Genomic DNA, 8,625 nt, shown 5'->3' on the forward strand with positions numbered 1-8,625 from the left:
AATGTTTGCGCCTGGAGTGTTGAACACACTACGCTCAGTGTGAAATGTTGTACGATTACCGTTGTTATGACATTTTGAGTATGGGATTGTTTGCTTTTCCAAATTAACACAGCATTTTCATTGCACCCATGTGACAAATACTTCTATTTACTTATCTGTGCTTGGAATAAATGCGTCCTTATTTAAGGGGCTTTGCACTACGGTATTCATTTATTTTGTATTATTAATTGAACTGAAGGTTAAGACTTGTGTTTTGTTATATTTGAGATCGATTGATAGAGTGATAGACTGACAGATTGATAGGTCGATAGATTGATTGATGTTTATTGTCATTGCACACAGTATACAACGAAACTTCCATTTCTAGCAACATTAAGACATGTTCAAACTTAAACGCTCTAAATGTAACTGGTATAAAACTATAAATATAAAATATAGACTGTAAAATACTGACCCATCAAACAAACAAGAACTGCTTGTTATTTGTATACTGTAATCATTACATATTATAATGCTTTAATCGTGAATGTATAATAAATATAAGCCTTCTCAACGCACCGCTTTAATATATGTATATATATATTTTAAAAAATTTAAAAACAGGCTTTGCTACACATCTTAAAACAAAGCTCCGGAAACTATTCGTTAGTCAGCTACAGATGTCGAAGCAACATTTCGACGTACATTTTTGACATAAACCAAAAAATACCCTAACCGTCGCATATTGTACAATGACATAAAGCAGGCTTCACTACACATCTTAAAATCCATCCTGGAGCTCTACCAACTATCCATCAGCCAGCTACTGATGTGGGAGCTGTACGTGTGATCATTTAGTTTTACTCCAGTGAAAAGGCAGACAGCAAGGTAACATTGGAACAATGTTGGTTGTTGATTTTCCATCACAATGATTGACTTAGAAATTTCAATGCAAAACTGATGAAACGTCACATGTTGACAGCAGTGACATTGAAACAACATCGTTACATACTTGAGAGGAAAGATGATTGATAAATCATGGATTTAGAGTAGAGTGGGAGGCCGTCTCGTGATAGACCAGCGCACTTGCACCCTGACGGAAAAGACAAAATAATATCAACAACCACAATGATAATACTGCATTGAAGCAGTCATACATACAGTATTAGTACTAATAGTAGTAATGAAATGATCAGAATCATTGTAAAAACTATAATCATGTTGCCGACATCACCGTCACTGTAATAAAACCAACATAATAACACCCTGGCTAACTCAGTGAGTCATGTGGGGAAGTACGTATGTACTGTGGGTGTGTATATGTACGTGTGTACAGGTATCTCTGTATGTGTACAAGTCTTCCTGTGTATAAAGGTGCAAGAATGTGTGTGTGTGTAGTTGTCACTGAGAATGCATGAAAGGAGAGGGACTGTCTCCCACCACCCAGCAAGCTGCGCCCCACACAGCCAGGCCGAGCCCCCACCGCCAGAAAGCCACAGGGGCACGAGGCACAGAGACCAACCCCCATGAGACGGTCCCCTCAGCACCCCCAACACCGGAGCCCCACCAGGAGCAGCGTCCACAATGCCAACATAAAGATATGTTCAATTTCTTCCTTGATTCCCAATTGATGAGAATGGTTTCCTTGGCGATGCTTAAAGCGGTGATGAGAAGCTGTGTTTGGTTTGTTTCTACATGGATTGTGGAGAGATCACCCAGCAGGCATAATAAAGGAGAAGTAGGAATGAAGATCCCAAGTGCCAAAGATAGGTCCTGACACACTCCGTGCCAGAAATTATTAATGGGAGCACAGGCCCACATGGAGCGTAAGTAGTCCAAGTCATAGTCAGTACTCCATGGTCTGGGCAGGGTGTACAGATGTTAGAGTCAGCTAAGCCCATTCTAAGCATCTATGTCCTGTGTAGTGTACTCTATGAAGGTACTCTAGGTTGGGATTATTGATTGACCGGCAAGCATTGAGACATATTTGCTTCCAGAATTCAGGGTCGCAGCTTGTAGATAAATCTGAGTTCCATTTGGAGATCGGAACGCCGACTTTGTTGTCGTTTTTTGAAAGTAGAATATATCATTTAGATCATTTTAGGGGCAGATATTTTTAAAAATTGGTCAATGGTGGTATTGCTTTCCCATGATATGGTCCTGAAACTTGCTCTAATTATAGATTTAATTTGTATGTATTCAAGAAATGTGTTATGGTTTATTCCATTCTGTCTAAAAAGGTCATTAAATGAGATAAAGTTGTTTCCTTTTATAATATTTTTCATACAACTTACTCCTTATTGGTGCCATGTCGGAAATTCGAATAGTTTCTTTTTAAGGAAGATGTCAGGATTATTCCAGACGGGAGTGTATTGGCAAGGAGTGAGCGAGGATCTAGTTATTTTTAACAATTCCCACCAAGCTGTCAGAGTGGTGCTTATATTTATACTTTTAAAACATTTATTTTTCCGCAGGATTTGGCTAATGAAGGGGAGGTTCAAAATTGGAATTTCTTGGCTACGTGATTGCTCGATGTCTAGCCATAAATAATCCAATGGGTTAGGTTTGATCCATTAGATTTTTGTAACGTTCTGAGACGTATATCCGTGCTGGCTTATTTTTCCAAAGAAATGTATTTATATTGTATAGTACTTTAGTACTTTATTAACCCTACAGCAGGGAAATATATGAATCCAATGACTTGAACCATATTATAGATGGTTTGGTGGGGATCATGGAAAACAGATAATTAACCCTTGGTAAGAGCATCATTTTCACGGTGGATACTCTGCCCGTAAATGAGACGGGCGAGGTTTCTCTGACGCGCAAGATCATCCTCTATTAATTTCAATAGTGGAGTATAACTCAAGCGGATCAGGTCTGACAGGTTGGAGGAAATGTTAATACCCAAATACTTAATGTTCCCTGAACGCAGTGGTATAGAGGGGGTGCTCTGGAAACCAAAATTAATGAGCAATACTGTGGATTTAGACCAGTTAATGGAGTCATCTGAGAAGGTGCTAAAACTGTTAATGAGTGAGATAGATTGGTGAAGTGGGGAACGTGAACTATCTTGGAAGAGTAATACATCATCATTGTGATGAACATCTGTTGGGTGGAACCCTTTAATGTTTATTATTGATTATTTGTTAAGATGTTCAATAAAGATAGCAAATAGTTAGGGAGAGAGAGGACAACTTTGCCTAATTCAGTATTCTTTTTCCAAGAGTACAGTACACATTGTATGCCCGCCGCATGTCATGTGACTGACCGGATGTGTTTGTGTGCCTTTTTCAGGTCAGCAGATTTCTATGTCTCCACTTCTTACACATCTCTGGACCCAGTTCAACGTACAGCGGTGTTCAATTTCCAGTTGAATGCGATTTCATGAGCAGGAAGTTGAACAAGACTGCGAGAAGTACTTTACACGCACAAGAGTTGTTCACATGAGGAAGTATATTACGTTTTTACTTTGTGTGTTTTGTGCTTTTGTTTCAGATGCCCGCCCCCAACAGCTTTTGCTCAAACAGTGAAAATGTGGCTCTGTTTCGCGCCAGACCGAAATGGAGGATTTGGGCGTAGCGGTGAATGAACAGAAATCAAACCTGTTTGATTTCTGTTTTAAAAGTGTGTGTCTGTTGTTATACGAGATAAAACCATGTATCCTTTAAGCCTATGACATCTTATCTGTAGATAAAGCAGAATTTCATTTTTTATTTATAAAATGAGTCAAAATGCGAGCGCAATGTTAGCACTTTAGCATCACATACTGTAGCTTTGCTAGTGTTGCTAACGTTTGTGTCCTCCTGTCCTGCTCCGTAATGTTACGTTTTGGGGGCGTCGGTGGTTCAGGAGGTAGAACAAGTCGTCCAGAAATGGGACAGTTGACTGTTTGTCCCTCGCTCCCTCCAGCCAGTCACTGTTCTTGTGTCCCACTTCACACTTCACCCACCTTGCTTCCAGTGCTGCCCACTAGTGTATGAATGTGAATGAATGTTTGTGGTGGTCGACGAGGCCGTAGGTGCGAAAAGGCAGCCACGTTTCCCTGAGACCACCCCAGGGCAGCTGTGACTACAGATGTAGAATACCACCACCAGTGTGTGACTGAGGAGTGAATGAAGAATGGGTTCCCTTCATTGTGAAGCACTTTGGGTGCCTTGAAAAGCGCTTTACAAAATGTAATCCATTATTATTATTGTTGTTGTTGCTGTATGTGATCTTTTACGTTGGACAATTGCAGAGTTACAGAAAGGACGAAATAATATTCATGGAAAAATAGCGCTTGTTCTTGTCGAGAAGAACACAGCTCATTAGTATTAAAGCTACACACACACACAAAAGGCGTGCTCCCAGTACGGCTTACTAAAAGCACTTTTAAACTGTCTACATCCCAGCATCAAGGCTGATACATTTAAATTGCTGAAAAATGGTAGAATATGCACAAAATTAAGAACGCTCTCACACACAAACAACAAGCAGCTAGCAAGCACTTTTTTTCCCCGGCATATGTCAGAGGATTTTCCTGCTAATCATCCGTCAGACAGCCGGGTGGGTGGGAGGAGGCGGGGCTTAAATGGCTGTGATTTGCATTCATGTTGTCATACATGCTTGTTGATGTGGTACACACATACAGTACGTATGCCCCAACCCGCCAACCCCCCCACCCCCCGGCATGCCTCGCTGCAGCTGATTACACCAGTTGAAATTAAAGCATTGCTGAATAAAACATGGGCGGCGATTGCATGAGAAAGCGTCTGTTTGTTGCAGTTGCGCGCCGCCGTGCGCACGGGCATGTGCGCGCGTGTCACCAGAGGCAGATGTTGGGCACAAAGATTAGGCCGGGCTGGATGTGTAATCCCGCTGTTACCGAGAACACCTCCTCCACAAATATCTCTGCGTTCTCATTCTTCTTCTTCAGTGACTTCTCAGCATCCGCCCTCTCACTCCACGCGGCATCCAGCATCAGCACCTTTGAGGAATACACCAAAGAGTTTGGGGGGGGGGGGCTTTAAGTGGCTTAGCTGACTTTGCAGGGTAAATTCTTGACGCTCCAGTGGAAAAAATCAGGCAGAGCTAAAGCGACTGGCAGGTCGTCATGGCTTCACACACATGCATGCTGAATGAACGGTGTGCACTCTTGCCGCATGCACGACTTGGATCCAAAATGTTAGTCGATGAGGCTCAACACCCGTACGTTGGACAAAAGACAAGACAGAACATCCTGGAGCCGACAGATTTGTAACTAAAGTTACAGGTAAGTCAGTTAGGAAACATAAAATAAGATATAAAACATAAATAAATGAGCCAGGTTAGTGAGGCATAAACAATACAGTTTAAGTCAGTGGCCCCCAACCTTTTTTGACCGGCTTGTGTTCCCACAAATCTCCCGCGGATCATAGCGATTTAATTAATCTTATTTATTATGTGTTGTGTAAAGCTAAGACATGAATAACATCAAATTAAAAGCACAAAATGAATGCTGACCCACCATCCACCAGTTCAAGTTCCAGCCAAGTATTTCCAGAGAGATGATTACATGGCTGTTTGACGTGTGTGGTAAAAGGCAGTGTGCTAGCATGAATTAACTTGAGACAAATGTGCACATTAGCACTCAATAAGTCATCAAAACTTACCTTTATGCATTCCCACATAGTATCAGCATTTTACCAAATATGAGGTGAAAGAAAAATGGTAAAAATACAGTAGGAGTCTATCTGTGCGGCATGAGATAAAGTTAGCACACGCACAATGGACATGCGTCAAGTGAGATGGATGTAACAGAGAGAATCCGGCCACTTTTCAAAATAAAACATTAAAAAAAATGAAATAATGGGAATTATTTTTTCTTTCTGTGCGGCCCGGTACCAAATGACCCACGGCCCGGGACCGGGCTGCGGCCCGGTGGTTGGGGATCACTGGTTTAAGTGACAACAAAAAAAAAACATCACATAGATGATACAGTATTGTAGAATTATTTGTAAAAACTCTAAAAAGGCAGGAAAATTTGCCGCACGTCGCCACAAACATCCAGTTGCTTTGGTAGTTGTCAGTCCTGTTAATTGACAAGGCAAGAAACATAAGGTCATAGCGGTCATTCCTGCTCAGAAGGTAAGCACCGTATGCTACATAATATAAATACAGCGGAACCACTATTTGCGTACGTCCCGGTTAGCGTATTTTTCATTTTACGTTAAAAATCTACACAAAAATCTTGCCTCGGCCAACTGGGTTCTTAATATATTTTTATCACAAAACGTCATCAAATCGGAAGTCAGTGTCCCCCAGCTCTGTCGACCGTCTATGATGTCATCAGCAGTCGACTCTGTAGTTTTTTGCTAACGAACACAGTTACGCCTCAAGCTTTTTTTATTGATCACGGCTGCAAAATAAGCCACAATGGAGCCAAAGAAGGTTGCAAGTGCCCGCATTTGATAAAGAATGTGAGGACCGCTATTGAATTCAAGAAATAACTCGAAGCAAAACAACCAAGGTGGCGTCCTTGTTGACCTCCGCTCATCCGTCACAGCTGCCTCGTAGCCGTCCTTGTCAACAATCACATCTTCTGCAATGAAGGTAAAAGTGACCTCAAATGTTTATGCCTTTCGTTCGTCATTTATATGCATTTCAAAATGTTACCTGCATGTAAAACTATTTTAAAAAGTTTTATGTGGTAGCATTTTTGGGTGGATGGAACAGATTAATTGGATTTACATTATTTCTTTTGGGAAAATTTGATTTGGGTTTTGTGCGTTTCGGTTAGAGTTGGACCTCATGGAACGGATCAATGATGCTAACCGAGGTTCCCCTGTGCAGAGGAAAATGCACTTTTTAAAATTTATTTTGCTCATCATCCACAATCCTTATGTGAGACATAAACACATGTCTTTCTTTTTTCTGTGTCTTCTAAAGATATAAAAACAGATAAAAAGAGGTAGCTCATCAGTGCTCGTAATGGGACACACCTATCCCGCCCACTATTAAAACACCTCCAAAAACGTTGTATCACTTTATATACAGTACATGCTGTAACTGCGCAGCAACAGGCTATGATCACATGTAATACTTTGCGGTATTTTGCCATATTTTGGTCGTTTTCGGCATTCCCGGTACTTCCTTCCTGGGCGCACTGATCTCAATGATCAATGAGGCTCATTCAAAGGGAAAATGTGTCGTCTTGCTGGAAACGACATAATAACGATCACGTGAGATGAATACTTTGAACGGGGACACATTTTACTCAACACATTCATTGAAAAAGTGGAAAAGTCTGACTCGAGTCCAAGTCACGTGCCTCGAGTCCACACCTCTACAGGTGAATACTGCCATGCTTTTATTTTGAAGCCACCATGCGTGTTGACATCAATTTCAGTGAGCCAAAGGAACACGGCGGACCAGGACTTGATGAGCTGGTCCACGTCGACGGGACAGACTTCAACAAGTTGTCTGGTAGGATACATTGTGTCTATCTATTTATTATTGCGCTGCTGTACAACTGCACCTCATCAGGCTACCTTAATGATGTGTCCAGTACAGGGCCCAGGTCACATGACAGGCTTACGCGATGTAACATTTGCATGTGGAGACTGCGAGAAGGCTGACGTGGCTGTCAGCCAATTATGCTAATTGAGCAAATATAAATCATGGCAGTGACAGGCCAGCATTCAGGTGCCACGCTCACATTGACCACATGATTGAACTCAGTTTTGCATTCGCTGCCTCGTCCTTCCTGGCAAGAAGCAAACAAGATGATTGCGAGGAGGGAGGACGGAGGCGGAACAAATAACTGACACAAACTGGCAGGCACTAAAAGATATATGAAGCGTTCCTCCGAAAACCAACAACGGTTCTGACAAAAAGATGGGTGTGAAGAAAAGGGAAGCTTGTGCACTTGAGCTTTAAATATGAAGTATTAATAAACGACTTTAAAGGTAGCGTGTTCTCTTTCAGCCATGCTTCAGCAGACGACCTCACATGCACTAAAGCAGAGGTCACCGACCCGTCGATCGGTCGATCTTTGGGACTTAGCCTGTCGATCACGACAATAAAAAGATTGATTGTTACATCAGTGCCCTCCCCTCCCGGAGAGTGCGACCGACAGGCACGCATTTTGAACACTGAACACGCCCATACGTCTCGGCGCTCTCCAGCCAGGAGCCCCGTCCCCAAAACCCAGCTAAAATGTTGACACCAACAACCAATAGTAACACAACTTTTCTATTAAATATGTATAATTTTTTACTTTACTTTAAAAACCTTTCTATTGAATAAATACATACATCTATATATATATATATATATATATATAACTTAAATATATATTGTATATTTTTATATATATATGTATATACATTAAAAAAAAATATATATATATGACATATTTATTTATGTATTTATTAGGGGTGCTCCGATTGATCGGCCACCGATCAGTATCGGACGATTTTCGTGAAAAAGCACGATATCGGCATATGCCTATACTTGCTTTTTAACGCTGATCAGCTCTGCCGATCACCTCCGCCCCCATCGCAGCGTCCAGCCTATCCAGCCCATCCCTCTCCAGCCTCCCGCCCACTTTCCCTTCACAGAGCCAAAACAAGCAAGTCTGCCGTGTGGGGCTTTCTGTCGTTATGAGAGTGATAGAAGTTTTGC

At 41.7% G+C, this 8,625-nt stretch overlaps 1 long non-coding RNA gene across 1 annotated transcript; it reads left to right on the plus strand.

The window, feature by feature from the left end:
- The first annotated feature begins 954 nt into the window (after positions 1–954).
- Positions 955–3,623, plus strand: LOC129169306 (uncharacterized). Its single transcript, XR_008566412.1, has 3 exons — positions 955–1,805; positions 3,277–3,397; positions 3,478–3,623. It is a non-coding gene; the product is annotated as an uncharacterized LOC129169306 (long non-coding RNA).
- The last annotated feature ends 5,002 nt before the right edge of the window (positions 3,624–8,625 follow it).

The sequence above is a fragment of the Dunckerocampus dactyliophorus genome, chromosome 16, assembly GCF_027744805.1.
Source record: "Dunckerocampus dactyliophorus isolate RoL2022-P2 chromosome 16, RoL_Ddac_1.1, whole genome shotgun sequence".
Classification (NCBI taxonomy): Eukaryota; Metazoa; Chordata; class Actinopteri; order Syngnathiformes; family Syngnathidae; genus Dunckerocampus; species Dunckerocampus dactyliophorus.